The sequence below is a fragment of the Otolemur garnettii genome, unplaced genomic scaffold (genome assembly GCF_000181295.1).
Source record: "Otolemur garnettii isolate 467f Iridium unplaced genomic scaffold, OtoGar3 scaffold00036, whole genome shotgun sequence".
NCBI classification, from domain to species: domain Eukaryota; kingdom Metazoa; phylum Chordata; class Mammalia; order Primates; family Galagidae; genus Otolemur; species Otolemur garnettii.
The window spans coordinates 11,089,032-11,103,348 of record NW_003852431.1 but is presented as its reverse complement, the minus strand read 5'-3'; the positions used below and the strand labels follow the sequence as shown (position 1 = coordinate 11,103,348).

The 14,317-nt window shown below is 35.7% G+C and overlaps 1 pseudogene; it reads right to left on the bottom strand.

The window, feature by feature from the left end:
* Window positions 1–704: 704 nt before the first annotated feature.
* Window positions 705–1,214, bottom strand: LOC100966883 (annotated as a pseudogene).
* Window positions 1,215–14,317: the final 13,103 nt, after the last annotated feature.

Here is a 14,317-nt window from a genome sequence, read left to right as displayed (position 1 = left end):
TCAATGTGTTGGGTGAGGATTAAAGGGTGTGAAATGAAGTAGCAGAATAAAAAGAAAGAAATATTCTTTTAAATTTTTTTTAAAGTGTGATAAAGGAGATGGATTGTTGGCTGTATGGGAAGAGCTAATGAAAGGAGTGATGGAGAAGTTATAGGAAAGAGAAAAACTGATGGACAGTGACAGAGTTATTGAAGGAAGGTAGAAATGATAAGGAATCATCTAAGTGGATGGGAAAGGGAAAGAAAATGCCATTCCTTTGCATGTTATAAGATTAGCAAGAACAAAACACAAATCAATTTTTCAATGCATTATTCTGCTTGACATGGGGGCAGAAGCCCTCATTTTTTCTTGCTTTTTGCCTAATAGTTCATATTAAACAAAACACCAAACTATTTCAGTAACTGCCAAAATATAACATGCTGCTTCTTGCTTTCATACCTTTCCCAAAACTGTTCTTGCCTAAGTATCCTCTCATCTAATTTCCATGCCATTACCTGAGATGTGTGTGCATTCACATACATCTTGGGTAATCTTTAGAAAACCAGGAGACACACACATAAGTTTCTAATTACTACCTCTTCACTCAGAGAACCAGATAAAATATAAAATTAAGAAAAACTTCTATCAAGTCTTCAGACTACAGTTTTCTTTGGGGGGGGAGGATGTCAAATAATCCTTTATTGAAACATTTTCCTTTGTACTTTTTAACTAGCTGGGCATTCCACAACACCACTACTGATGTCATCTATGATGTCATGAGGGTGGCAGCCATCAACATTGCAGCCCACAAACTGGGGCCTTCCCCAGGATATCTTTAATGGTTCCAGAGAGTTCTCTGGCTAAAGATCAGTGCTGCATCTGTCTGGCAATGTTGACAGTCTCATTGAAAGTGATATTTCCATTGTGTTTAATGTTTTTCTGTTTCCTTCTGTCTCTTGGTGGTTCCTTGAAGGCTTTGATGATGAGGGCAGGGGCAGAAGGTACCACTTCAATCTGGGCCTGTCTGTTCTGGATAGTCAGTTTCACTGTAATCCTCAGACCCTTCCAGTCACCAGTTGCCTTGGCAATATCATCACCAACCGTTTTTGGAGATAAATCCAGGGGGCTGATCTTGGGGGTCAGGGCATATGACCGACTTCACCGCCAGTGCCCCTCAGGTACATGACTTTGATCTCGTAGGGGTTGAACTTAGGTGGCATGGTGGAGGTGGCTGGTATTGGATGAACCCGGATTCAGGACCACCAAAGAAATTTGCATCTTGGCCCCCTCCCACCCACCAGACTACAATTTTCTAATTGTAAGGAATACAAATACATTTCAAGGAGATATCTCAAGAAAATAAAAAATAAGTAAATGAACAAAAGCCTAAGTAAATTAATAAATTAAAAACAAATGCTTACATTAAGCATTTTTATACTCTGGGACTGTAATGACATCAGAAGCAACTCATTAGCCTCACTTGTTCTAGCTCCTCTGTGGGTAGGTCATGCTTCTCATGCGCTCATGCGCTCACACTCTCTCTCTCTCTCTCTCTCTCTGTTACTAGCTCCTTTTTTGCTCACTGTTAGTTGCTGCTCTCTCATTGCTTAGTCTGTAAGGCACCACATCAAAACTGATCCAGCCCTGGTTCTTTCTCATAAATTTTCAAACAACTATTGCAAGTCTACCTGGATTATTTACTTAGATTTTCTTTGTTCAGACTTAGAAAAAAAAATAAATTGCCTCATTTTCTTTATGCTACCACATAGATTTATACTCAATCTACAAATTGACACATCAGTTTCAAATACCTCTAGTCCAAAAGGTTATGGCAATGGGGCCAAAGTGCAAAAAACTAGAAAATTATTTTCTAATCTAAAAAACTAGATTATGGAAATAGCTAGAAGAAAGAATGTGGCATCAGTATGGCAAATAATTAGCTGGATGGCTTAGCCAATGCAAGATGTCCACCAAGGCATCAGGGGTTATGGATTCCTAAACTAAAATGATAGAAATTCTAAGTCAAAATAAAAAAAACCAAGAAAATCAAAGAAATCCATCATTTTGCTACTTAAACTAAAATATTAGTTAACTGACATAGAGAGTAAGTAAAACATGGTCTCCTAACAAAACATGATTAACTTCTTACAATTTGAGAGGATGAAAGCAAATAGTGAAAATGGTGTGAACTACTCAATTTCTGCTCTTATACATCATGTAATTAAGATCTGTTGTGCCCACTAAGTAACCCAAGACACATGAAAGAGTGATGTTTATCAGCATGGTGGATCTCTTCCCTGACGCAGTAGTCAATAGAACCAGGAAGAAAGCTGGATATAGTCCCATAATATTCCTGGGCATGGCACTAGGTAGAAAAGGAGACCATGTGAAGGAATTTATCTACATGCTTCGACATCAACAAATATAAGAAAAATTAAAGTCCCTTCTTGGGAATACCTATGATCTGTTCCCTCTCCATCTATTTCTGCCTTCTAGTATGGTATGTGCAGTGTGGTAACCTGTCCAGTATGGTAACCACTATATGTAGCTATTTACATTTAAGTTAATTAAAAATAAATTAAAAATTGAATTCCTCAGTTGCACTCACTGACTTCAAGTGCTCAATTGCCACATGTGACTAGTGACTACCATATTGAACAGTGAAGATATAGAATGTTTCTTTCCTATATTATTAACATGCACCAAATAACATGTACCAAATTATTTTGTTGAATTTTAAAAATCCATCTGGAAATATATATGTGAGAATCATAAAAACACCAATAATGAAAAAAAAGGTGGGGGACTTGCCTTGAACTACTGTTAAAATAAATGTAATTCTACTATAATTAAAATAGCATTAGAGATGTTAAAAGGAATAGAAAAATAGATCAGTGCACAATTAGACAGTACAGAAATAGATCTAAATACACACGGGAATTGTAATATTATAAAATATGTCACTCTGAATCACTAGGATTGGAACACCGGTAATAAATTTTAGAAGAAACTAAAATAATGATTAACTACTTACCTCACATCAAAAAAAATTCAGATAAGATTAGAGATTTAACTGCATTAAAAAACAGTTTAATGATCCTGAGATGAGAAAGAAAGGCAGGAAAGACTTCTTAGAGATATAAAACCAAGCATAACAGGCATAATTATAGACATAATGTAGGAAAATATCCTGAGGTAAAACCTGAAAACTTGCAAATTAAAATGATTTGCTTTATTTGTGTAATATGTGGAGCAACAACAACAACAACAAAGTTCTCATCTAGAAATGCCTTTAACACATCCTGAATTTAAAGAATAAGGAAGGAAATCTAAAAGGAATCTAAGTAGAAAAATATAGTTTTCCCAAAAAAAGGAATATATTCTATTCAAGATTCCTCGAATGGTAACAAAAATTAACTTTATAATTAAGCAACAAAAATTTGAATACTAGAAATATTACAGGCCACCCTGGCCATGGCACAATAAAATTGTTTTTAAAAACTCAGGTATAAATTTTAAAATCAAATCAATTAAAGATTTTAGGAAATAAGACCATAGTGTTCTACATGATTCCTAAGGCAAAGAAGAAAACAAATCTGTAATTACAGGCTATTTAGAAAATAAGAATGGACTGGGCGCCCATAGCCCAGTGCTTAGGACAGCAATCACATGCTCCACAGCTGGTGGGTTCAAACCCAGCCTGGACCTGCTAAACAAACAAACAAACAAAAAAAGTAGCTGGGTGTTGTGGATGGCACCTGTAGTCTCATCTATTAGGGAGGCTGAGGCAAAATAATCGCTTGAGCCCAAGAGTGGAGGTTGCTGTGAGCTACTGAGAGTGACAAAGCAAGACTCTGTCTCAATAAAAAAGGAAGAAGAAGAAGGAGGAGGAGGAGGAGGAAGGAAGAAGGAAGAAAGAAGGAGAAATTCTGGTTCCTAACAGTTGAAGAACTAGCCTGAGGGCCTGTATTCCTCTAAAAAATATTTTAATTATGAAGCAAATAAGAATGAAAGGGTAGAGCTTGAATCTAAAGAACTAATCCATAAGAATCCCTTGCAGGAAAATAAAAGAGTAATCCTCTGGAAACTTCTACCTGTCCAGGAAGAAAGAGACCATCTATTTCTTTCCTTAAACTTACCAAAAGGTATATAAGCCAGCACTCCTTGCAAGTTATAGAAACTATAATTATAGCCCTAGGGAAAGCTAAGCTCACTGGTAAAAATAGCTAGACAATAAGGAATAAGTGACAAATTATATTTTACAAAGATGCCCTCATCTATTTATTCATTTATTCCCATATGCTTGTCTTACAGTATAATTGACATTCCTCACAACAAATATGTGGTCTATGTTTTTCCTCTTGAATTTGTACAGAAACCCATGCCTACTTCAAACAATGGAGAAGGGAAAAAGTGATGATATGTCACTTCTAAGGCTAGGTCAAGAAAGTAAAACTCTGCCTGGTGTTTGTTCTCTCTCTCTCTCTCTCTCTCTCTCCCCCGCCACTCCCGGACCTAGCCACATACACAGGCCACATGTGGATTTTCCTGCAGACAACACCAGATGGCCCTCCAGGTAATATCTGTATTAACTATCAGGAATGTGAGTGAAAGCAAGTCACAAGATTTTATTACTCAGCCTTCAAGTCTTCCATCTGAGGTCCCTAATACAATGAAGTAAAAACAAGGCCTCTCCCCTTGTACACTGTTTGAATTTCTAACCCTCAATGAATCATGAAAGAAAAAGAAGAAAAGAAACAGCACTTTTCTAAAGCACTAAGTTTTATTTGGGCAACTTAAACTGAAGTGTCTCCTATACCTTTGCATTCAGATTTTACTAAAATTCAGATTTAGACTAAATTTAGATTTAGTCTAAATTCAGACAAATTTCTCACTTTCCACTTTCCACAAGTAGTATGATATAGGTTTCTGATTTAAAAGGTCATGGAATTTCAAACCTCGTAAAGTGAAAAGGGATGGATTAAGAAACTAATAGCTTGTCCTTTCTTAGAATTTCAAATATGAATAGTGAATAATACCATCACTTGTGGACAATTCCTTAAAACAACCTGCCTCCTTTCAACTATCCCATTTGGGAACAACCCACTTTTAGGTTTCCATTCACAATTATTCCTCTAGTTTTGAAATTGTTAGACAAATTCTAGAGAGTCCCCTGACAGTTTTAATACTTCATACTTGTCTAATACATTTCAATTTTCACAGAATTTTCATGTATATCAGCTCATTATGATGTAACAGCAACTCCATGAGGTTTATGCAGTAATTATTATTTTTCCTACTTTACAAATGAAGAGACTGAAAGTGTAACTTGTTAAGTGTTTGACTCTGAGGCTCACACCAGAGCTGGGATGACTCCCCAAACAGCATCTCCATCACTTCATTTTTCAGAGGATTCTGCTCAAAAGAGCAATGAAACCTAGGGAATTATAGCTTTCATTGTCCTGTATTCCCAAATCTACTACATACTTTTACAGTTGCGATTTTGAGGAAGAAGCAAATCATCAATCATGTGAAATGCTGAAATAGGCAAAGGATACAACATAATATTAAGAAAAGAGAATCTTCATATCTTGTTGTAATATGCTTCCTAGGTATTATATTTTTAGGAAGAAGTTTTTTCTTTTCATATGCTATGAACTGAATATGTTCCTTCAACACTCATATGTTGTTACCCTAATTCCAAACGTGATGATGTTTGGATCTGAGGTCACCAGGTGGCAAACAGGTCGTAAGTATGAAGCTCTCATGGATGCAATTAATGCCCCTGGAAAAAGAGCCATAGAGCTTATTCTAGCTTCTGTTCTCCACAATGTTAGGGTACAATAAGAACACTGTCATTTGTAAACCAGGACACCTCGATTTTGGACTTCCTAGCCCTTAGGACTGTGAAAAGTAAATTTCTGTTGTTTAATCCACATGGTCTGTGATGTTGTGTTATAGCAGCCCAAAATAAGATGCCATCCTTTTTTAAATACTTAAAAATTTTAAAGCCAATTAATGCCTTTTAGAAGAACAACTAGCTCCATACAGTGAGAATCAGTTTCTGATTAAAGTTTATATGAAAGACTGATGTGTGCCCGGAACTTTGATGTTTTCAATAAATTCTACTTAATCTTCCCATCGGCCTTATAAGTCATTTATGTTATCCTAGCTTTCATAAGAGAGAAATACATACTTCACACATCTAACTACCATGCTCTGTGCCAGCAATAATCATGAAAATATGTTAAGCATGACCCCATGCCAAAACTAATTTTTCATAAAAGCAAACTGTCCATGATTCAGGTGGAGAGAGGAGGAAGGGAGGGATATTTTAATATTTCTGCCCAGAGAACAGGAATTCCTACATACAAGAATTCATCATAGCATTTTGCATTGCACAAGTAGGAGAAACATATTTTCCCCACACCTACTTCATAGGATGTAACGGAAATTAATGAGCATCAATAAAACATTGAACCACTTAGATGAGAATAATAGATACCTCCCCCCAAAATAAATCTGTGCAGATTCATTTACATTCTCAATTTTTTCCCATATAACCAACATAACTAACTAGATGTTCAAAAAGGACAGAATAATGAGCTTTCCTATTTCTTGACTTCAAGTTTCTAAATTACATGAATTTTAATTTTAATTTTTAAGATAAATTCCAATAGAGAAGGAATGAACAGCTGATTCATTCTGGTTCGGTGGGTTACTTTTCCATTAGATTTTATATTTTTCTGGCAGCTGCCAGCAGTGTTCCAGGCTTGTGATGTCACATAACATATGCCACAGAGATCCGGGAACGTATCGTTGGGCCAGTAGTTCACTCTGTTTCCCACTTTCATACAGCTGAGCCCGAAATGCAGCTTCTATCAACCTCAAAACCTCCTGCTAATTCATTCTTGGATTTTCTCTATGAAACTATAGAGCAGAACAAGAAATGCCTGGGGCTCAGAAATCTGCACACTCATTTCAAACCAACTCAAACACCTGGGTCTCCATAGACTCCAGGTCCAGACACAGAAGACAAAAAACTCCTTTGAGAATCAGCAGAACTCCCACATTAAACTATTTTCTTCTCTTTTTATATCCAAGCTAAATCCAATAGCAGCATCTAGGGTTTCTACATTAGCCGGCTGCTTCAACTTCCCTTACAGTTCTTTTGCAAATATACTCTGAAGATCCGGATTGCAAATACTTCCTCCCACTCCAATCTCATGAGCCATGGGTCTCAGTGGAATTTACATGCCATGTCAATATTGGAAACAGAATTAAAGCAGCAAGGACACAGTCATTCAATATTTATTTCTTGGGTACATACCATGAATGAGGCAGTTGGTTTGTCTTGAGTATTTTCCAGATTTACATCAATAACTTGAAGGTTAAATTGCTTCAACCACATGATATACATTAAATCATGCGTCTGCTCTTGAAGTACAATAAGAATGAGTCATCACACTTAAGACATATTGCTGTTCCAAAATGATCATCTAATGTGAAATACAAAATAAAGGGAAGGGAGCAAGAAGAAGCCTGCTCTTTGCTGCTACTGTTTATTCATGCAAATTCTCTCTTATTGAAAGGCAATCATTTACGATTTGATAGTTCAAACACATTTAAAAATTTATAAAGAAATATATAATCTCTAAATGTGGAGACCTTAAATTTTTCATTCTAATATTTACACAAACTCTTTTTTTTCATCATGCCACTACTTGATAAATTGACAGAAGCCATGTCTCCTAGATATAGAAGAATGAAGGTAATATATTTTCATTTAATATAATGATGCTGACTTAAAAACAGATAGGCCCTCCATTGTTAAACCAAAAGAGATAAACTTGAAAATGTAGTTATGTAGAGATTAATCAGAAGTGAGCAATCTAAGATCTTCATCTATCATACATCATCCTCCAGCATGAATGATTTCATTTGCTTTTTAAATAGATAAATACCAAAATGGCATTTTCCCTTGGCAAGAGAGTAACTGTTTTGTATTATTTACCTAGACTGCATCTGTGTTTCTGAAAAGAACAGTAAATACATTTCTGGAGCAAGACATGTTTCAGTGATAATGTGAGTAATGCTTCTTAAACACTTTGGAGATTACTAGAATGCTTTCCAGAAGCTGCTATTGAACTCAGTCAGTTTAGCAAGAATACAAGATAAAGAGCTTCTCTTTGCATTTTTTGCTAAACTGTTAGTAGAGTGCTACACAGGAGAGTAACCACCAGATGGGGAGGCCCAGGACCATCCCAGGCATGCAGAAGGCAATCTGGTTCCAAACTACAATATAGACGCCAGAAAGTCCTTCTTCAGAAAGTCCCTTTGATCGCACAACCCAATTTGGGTGACACCTGCCACCCCAAATACTGGGTTAACTTTTATCCTGCCCTGAGAAATTCACTATATGACTATTGCAGCATCTTCTAATTGGTGTTCAAACCTCAATTAGCCAAGGGCTTTACAAAAGTGACAGAAATAAGCCAATTGGATTAGATCTTATATAATACATATCCTCTTCCAAGCCAGTCCAGATCATAGAGAATCATGGCTTAAGGCAACATTCTTCTCAGGTCTCTCTTAGATCCTCTAGAACTATGTGGTGGTGGTAACATATATATGTTCATCTTTCTAAGTCAAGATGGATGCATTCATTCATTTAATAAGCATTTATTGAGCTGCTGTGAGGCATCTTCATAGAAATGATATTGAAATGTAGTGAGGTAGAGAAACAAACAAATAAAAACTAAATACTCAAACATGATAATTGGTCAGTTTCTTGTAAGAGCTATAAGTATTATGAAGAGAATGAGAGAGTGGTATTAATTTGAATGCAATGGTCAGAGGTCTACACAGAGTCAGAAGTAGCTGGGGAAATAGCGGGAGCAGAGTTTGGAGCAGAGGAAATAACACATAACAAGATAAAATGGGAGGAAAAGAAAATGACCTTGGCATTTTCAAAAAGTAGAGGAAAAGGGGTTGTGTTAGCTCAGACTGCTATGACAGAATACCATGAAATATGGCTTAAATAAAAAATTTATTTCTCAACAGTTCTGGAAGATAGAAAGTCTCTGCTTTCAAAATGTATAGAAACAGAATGAATTTATGAAGGAGTGTCTCCTGACACATGTCACTCCACAGATTGCTTAATGATTGCAAAGGGGAAATACTGACTTTATAATGAAATGATATAGTGGTCAGCCCCTTATCCATAGTAATTGAGTCACAGAATTCTACAACACTAATAGAAGAACAATCTGATATAATCTTCATGATGTGTTAGAATGTGAAGTATTCTCTAACAACTATGAAATGTCATAATATTTAACCTGAATCTCATCAGGCTTCTAGACTAATGAACTACCTTCCATTTTATTAGCAATCAATATAGGAATAAAAGAACAAGTTAAACAACATCATGAAGAAAGCATAAGAAAAAAGTAAGAAAATTTCACAAATCTTGGATTACAAAAAAAAAAATTAATGCCATTAAAATGACAATGACAATACCATAAGTGAAAGGACTACCTCAAACTAAAAGTGACTAAAACATATAAAAATGTGTAACATGTTAAATTAAATTGGATCTTTGCTTAACCAAAGCAGATAGCCATAAAAACCTTTGGGATAACTGGGAAGATTTGGATATGAACTCTATGGGAGATGACATCATACTTCTCCATTTTCTACTTTTCCTCATTCCGATTTCTTCTCAGGAAATCCCCCACCTTTCTAAGTGGTTCTCGTTTCCTCCTTATGAATTACATTAGGCCTCATGTCCTTCAAAAAAGCCTTCTCATTTTTTCCTCCCCTATAGACTACAAGATTTTCCCCTCTTCCCCATGTATCTATCATGATGTTTATCATATTTTCATTATTAATTGTGTATATCTTTCTTCACTGTGAGGCTAAACCCCATGAGAACAGGGGTTATGTCTTATTCCTTTTTTGGCATCTTAATTATCTATTATTTAATAAATATTTGTGAGCTGGATAGCTAGATGGATAAATAGACTGATGGAAGTTCCTACGGCCCAAAGAGGGACTGGAGAAGCTGAAAATGGAAACCTAAAGTGAAAAGACAGCAGTCCCAAGATTAAAGGACAAAAGAGCAAACAATAGAATGGAAAAAAACCCAAAGGCATCAATTCAGTGGCACAAACCTGGGCTCTGCTGGTGTAATTTTACGCAGCAAGAAAGTTTGCGCCTCATCATCCTTTCTTTTACAGACATTTCCAGCTAATTTTCCCCATCCTGGCTTCAACCAGCTTATCAAACTAGTGCTTTCTACCTCTCCAACTCAAGTTTTAAGCCTTCTCCAAAGATCCAAACTAGAAGTGTCACCTTCCTACTGGTAATCATCCAAAGTCAAAGTTTCCAAAACCAAGTCTTTTTTGTCCCCTGCCCAATGCTCTTTTTCCCTCGTCTATACCCACTCACTCAGTTAGCACCTTCCGTCATATTTAAGATCACCATGAATTTCCCAGGCATCCTCACTATCAAACTCTAGGTTGAGCAGATTGGTTATAAGAATAATTATAGAGAAGTGAGGCAGAAGTGTTGCTCTCTTGAGCATGGTTTGCATTTGTTACTTCCCTGTTTCATTATCTATCTAATTAAAAACATTAACATGAAAGGATAGACTTTGATGTTCACTACCTACTTTGCTAACATTATCTTCCAACATTCTCCTTCTTATCTGCCATGCCACAGATAAACCATACAATTTTTTTCAAGTACTAATAGTTTGTGTCTTTCATAGCCCTAGTTCATAGTAGTCCTTTGTCTGAAATGATTTCCTTCTTTCATACATCATTATTTTTGTCTATCAAAATCTCACCTAAAGTCTAATAACATAATGACCACTCTATATAGAGCACTAACAAGAGCCAGCCTCACAATGTATTATCTGCCTTTAAAGTTAAAGAAACTTGGCGAGACAGTATAATTTCCCCTAAATCATGTGGCTGAATTAAAATTCAGTTTTGTGCCCAACTAATATGTATCAGAAAAAATCCAGTTTTGAAGGGTAACTACCAAGGGCAACTGCCCTTCTCCATATTTTTGTCCACACTGTTCCAATATACACCTGGAGCTTCCCATCTTTTGATTACCTTTTGCTTGCATCTGGAATATCCCACCAGCTATCTGTCACATTTGTATTCAGTCTTACAAAATTCAACTTAATTGTCTGCTCCTTTATGTCATCTTCACCAGTTTTCCTGGTCAAAATCTTAAATTTAAAAAAGAGCCTACTATGTATTAGACCAACCTTTTTGGCATTAAGGACTGGTTTCATAGAAGACAGTTTTTCCACAGACAAGGGTGGGGCTGGGTCGGGGAAGATTCAAGTGCATTTCATCTCCATCTCAGATCATGAGGCATTATTCTCATAAGGAATGCACAGCCAGGGTCCCTTGCATGCATGTTTTACAGTAGGGTTTGCACTCCTACGTATCTAATGCCACCACTTATCTGACAGGAGGTGGAGATAAGGCAATGATCTGAGCAGTAGAGCAGCTATACAGATGAAGCTTTGCTGGCTTACCCACCTCTTACTTGTGCAGCCTGGTTCCTAACAAGCCACCAACCAGTACCAGTCTACAGCCCAGGGGTTGGGTACCACAGTGTTAAAATGATGGGGACTTTAGATAAATGTTTAGTGATCGATAACCCTAAAAGGAAAATATTTTTTCCCCATTTTAGAATGAAGAAACTAAAGCTCAAAAAGATTAACTAACTTGACTGTGGTGCCACAGCGAGTTATTTTCAAAGCTGAGATCTAGCATGTAGTTTTACTCCAGAGCAAGGATACCTTACACTCGGCTGCTTCCAGTTCTCCTACACATTTTCATGGGAATTATCAACCTCTACCTGGAGTCTTATTGACCTTGAAGTCACATGTCTTGGTATAAATTAATCAAAATTGGGATTTAATCCATACTGACATTGAATTCAGTACTGAAAAAAACTGATAACTAAAAGAAAAAAAAATCAGAGCAAGCAAAAGAGGAAAAGTAGATGAGGAAAAGAAAGATGAATTTATAAACAAATTATTAAATTCAGCATATCGGATAATTTCCTACATCATTACTTATTGAATTAGATATAATAGATCAGTACATAAATATCACTACAAAGTAATTTTTATCTTGTACTTTTACAAATGCTTCTTAATCTTACAACCCAATATTGCATGCTGACCATACCCACCTCAAAATATGTCTTCATTTATTAATTTGTCAGAAGAAAGGCATATAAAATACAGGTTTTTAAATGTATGGAATGTTAGCATTTGTGACTTTCAGTAATTCAGGTCTTCAAGGAATTTTTTATAAGTCACTACATTGTAAGAGGTATATCTTAACATTTTAACATTACACACAATTAGGAATTTCATTAAAATTTTTTTATTAGTTCTTTGAAAGAAGAGTTCTCCTTCCACTTACAAGATTTTTCTAAAAACCCTATTAACATTAATTTCATGTCAATTTAACGGGGCCATGGAAGCCTAGATACCAGATTAAATATTATTTCTGGGTGTGTCTGGGAAAGTGTTTCTGGAAGAGATTGGCATTTGAATTGGTGAAGTAAAGCAAATGGCCCTTCCCGTGTGGTTGGACATCATCCTTCATCATCACTGAAGCCCTAAAAAAAAAACCAAACAGGTGGAGGAAGTTGGCTTCCCTTTCTGTTTACTAACTGCATGAGCTGGACATTGATATACTGTCCTGGACACTCTTCGTTCTCAAATCTTCAGACTCGGACTGGGATCTACACCATTGGCTCTTGAGCTCTCAGGCATTCAAACTACACTACCAGTTTTTCTGGGTCTCCAGCTTCTATCATGGGATTTCTCAGCCTCCATAAACACATCAGCCAATCTTTAATTGTGCATGTGTGTGTATATTATGTATATGTATATATATATATATATTTGTGTCATTATATGTATACGTGTGTATATGTGCGTATATATATGTATATTTCCTGTTGATATTCTATTTTTCTGAAGAACACTGATGAAGACAAACTTCTATGTATGCCTGACAAAATTTTCATTCACTTCATTTTATTTAATTTTTTTTCCTAAGTAGATTGCCACAGATTTTCTCTGACCCTTCACTCATTGGGTATTGGCATATTTCCAGTATTGACTATAATAGATACATGGTTCTTTCTTTCTCCAGACATTTTCTGAGAGCTTTGATTCCCAGAGCTGTGACATCAGAATATTGTTGCTTTCGAGTCCAGCTTACTCTCAAATTCAGTACTTCTAAAAAACTAAATCCTTTCCCTACTAACCAAATTCTCCCCTGCATTATTTCTGTTAAGGGTATGACCATTATCTTCTTTATTTATATATTGAACTTCAGCAACATCTTTAAGGAGGAACAGGGTTTTCCTTTGGTTTTTGAAGTTATTTCATTAAAAACACACTAACATTTTCTTATATAGATTTATGCTTAGAGGCATGCTTTTAAATAATTCAGACCTTAAAACAATTCTCAGATCTCATCTATCAGTTGGTTAGTTATAACTAGATCAGTAAAATTATATTCAGCAAGTCAATTTTCAAAAGATGGTTGAGCAGATTCAGCCTCCTATGGTAAACACAGCTTACTCCTCTGAAAGAACAAACACAATTCTCTAGAGTAAACATTCTAAAAAATGTAGTTGTTTGGTTGTTTTTTTAAAAGCCAATCTCAAGTTTATAAAACATCAGTCCTTAGACCTAGTAAAACAAACCTTTGACTATTATGGAAAAGCCTATTAGCCCTTTTCAGTAAACAGATTGACAGAAATTCAACTTTAACATGACAAAATACAGAAGAATTATATTTGGCTTAAAAATTTTTGATAACATATTTAGCTTCTAATTCTATGTTGGTACATAACGTTATTATCTATTTGGTTAAACAAATAAGTAAAATGTATGCTTTAATAATTTCACTATTCAAATGATTTAGTGGAAACTCAGTCAAGTTGCTACATTAATCATGGATGCTTTCCTCATAGACTTGTGGACAAATAGAAAAGCTATTCAAGCCACCTAAACTCAAGATGATGCAAACGTAAGTATTTTAAAATGTCTCTATTCCTTTCTTAATACACCCACCTGCCCTTCCCCAACCTGCATCCATACAGCTATAATCAAAATTTTGTCCTCTCAAACAACATAGGAGTCCATACAGAATTTAAAATGTCATTTTGTTTTATTTCCTTTCAACTTAACTTGCTTTTATAATCAACCAGGAAATTCTCAAATTCTCTCTCACTCACACACACACACGTACATGCAGTCACACACATAGTGGTCTCAAAA